Genomic DNA, 2,581 nt, shown 5'->3' with positions numbered 1-2,581 from the left:
TGTTGGCCGCGGTACCACCATGCTAGTTGTGCATATGCTGCACCTACTAAGCAATGATCTGTCGCTACACATCTACGCGGGGCAACATAGGCCTCCCCATTCGACTACCCAACTCGCGACTTAACTTTGAGCGTTTATCAACAGAGTGTCGAAGATACAAATATCTCCATTCCTTCATCAGCAATCTAAAAACCTACCCACTGCCCAAAGTCGCACTGTTCCCGTGCGCAATTGAATCTCCCAAGAGCACATGCGCATGCTTTCAAGATCTCGTCTTCAAGACCTCTCCGTAGTATTCTCGGTATACCGTGTATGGGACACGTTAGAACTCCATTCACTCGATCATCTGACCTCCTCTTTACCGACTTCTCTCTCAAAACGCCTTGAGGCCAAACGGCGTCTACTTGAGTAAATTGGTTGTGTTATCCTGGTTCCATCCCAGTTCCTGCATTGGCCCAGTGTTATTGGGTATCCCGTGTTCAAGGGCTCTTTCAGCTTCGGTGCAACAATTTCCGAGTGTCTGGGAAGATGCGCAGACACTGAGAATATGAAGCTTCTCTAATTCGCAGTGGTAACTGATGACCAGTTCGTGCACGGCGCACCAACTAGCTCTGCAACTGTGAACGTTGGGGTACTCCGTCTCCTTTGTTGTCATCTCTAACCTAGGAGCTCAAGGTTTGTCTTCATACCCTGGGTGCCTATCCGCAAGCGCGGCCTTTTCCCGAGGCCGTCGGTTTTTTTACCGAGTTGCTCCTCAAAACGTATGTTTCATCTATTCTGGTGAGTCACCAGTGGTGACTAATGCGCCACTCACTGAGTGCCACTCAGCAACGCGAGTGTTCTAATTTGACCGGAGAGGATGCCAGTACTTGTGCCAGAGCTCATCAAGGCCTCGATAGGGTTGTCCCCGGATTGGGGACCCCCCTTTATTACATGCCTTTCTTCATTTTGCTTGGTGCCAAATTAAAGTATTGTGTCCCAGAACGCTCATGTTGCCAGTGGCAACTTGCCATACAAGTGACCCTGGTGGAACAGCTCTGCTGATAACCTCTGCGGCTCGGCTGTTGTGGCTCTAGTAACAGATGTTCCACCCTTGATTTGAGAGCGGCACCGGTCGCGTCAATGGAGGCGTCAGCAGAAGCCCAACACCTCTGTGCAATTGGTGTTTCCCCGGTTCCTATTGCGCGAACGTGACGAACAAACTCGGAATTGATCACTTCAAATTGAATTCCTCAATCCTTCTCTCGAAATTGCTTCGTAGTCTGACCGAAGCACCTCACACTTCGCAGTCTCTTGCGCTCAATGATGCAATGGACGTAATGTAACTTGTATATGATACAGGGCTGCGAGGCCGCACCTATTAACAGGGCAGTCTGCCCCGGGCAGGACCGCCCGCAAAATGGTAGCCTAGAGTCTAGGCCCTAGACTGTCAGCAATTTCTGGCCCAGAAATTCTGGGCGAGCGGATCCTTCAACCTTCCTTTAAGGGATCAAGTCCTGTTTATTGGCCAGCCGAAGTGTATCCTGTTCGGCACCAAATCCGTTGCCAATGACAACTTGTCATAGCTATCGCATGTGGAATCAGAACAATTGTCAGCGATATATTGGACGTCGACCTCCATATTGGGGAACTCTGCATTGAGACTGCCATCTCATCAACGAGCTTTCCGGCGGAAACTTTTCGTCGTCAAGAACGGGTAGAAACCCGGAGTCCGGGTTCCAAACCGACTCAATGCCAGAAGCGGTGGGTGCCTTACGGTCCGCAAATCGCCCGCGAGTTGCGGGCGACTGCGATCTTCTCACCCTTCAAGGGTGACCCTTGACATAGCTCTCTAAATTGTCGGCATTCGCCATTGAAGGAATGAACAGGAAGCTGATAGGGTGGAGAGAGAAACCCAACACCCCAGATGAAGATATAAAGATTTCATGGTTCAGAGAAGGACTGCCCAATACGTGTCGCACGTAACGTGTGCCAATGCTCGCGTTTCAACGTAGGATCAGTGGCACTGCCACTGTGGCAGTTGCCTAACGTGTGGCCTTCCCACTGTAGCTTGTGCAATGACAGTATCATAGTATTGTTTGCTTGAACTAGAACTAGGCATATTTATAAAATTGCACAAACATTAGCCCATGGGTTATTCCGGGAATAACATTCCCTTCGGGAACTGGGTTCCAGGTGCTTTCTCGAAGTTACTAAATAACTATTATTCTTTGTAGAGCATCCTGGGCCATCTTTAAGGCCTAGCTTCTACCCAGAGCATCCTGGGCCATCTTTCAAGGCCTAGCTTTCACCTCATACGGTTCAAAAACAACATTCCGGGCCATCGACAAGGCCTAGCTTCTACCCTTTATGGTTCGGATAGAGCATTCTGGGCCATCTCCATTGGAGATCCTCTAAGGCCTAGGTCTTCCTGTCTATGGTTCGGGGTAGCATCCTGCGCCATCTTTCAAAGCCTAGCTTTCACCTCATATGGCTCGAAAACAGCATCCTGGGCCATCTTCCAGGCCTAGCCTTCACCTCATATGGTTCGAAAACAGCATCCTGGGCCACTTTCAAGCCTAGCTTTTACCCTCTATAACTC

The sequence above is a fragment of the Perkinsus marinus genome, assembly GCF_000006405.1.
Source record: "Perkinsus marinus ATCC 50983 genomic scaffold scf_1104296940124, whole genome shotgun sequence".
Classification (NCBI taxonomy): domain Eukaryota; phylum Perkinsozoa; order Perkinsida; family Perkinsidae; genus Perkinsus; species Perkinsus marinus.
Note: the sequence above shows the minus strand (reverse complement) of the source record.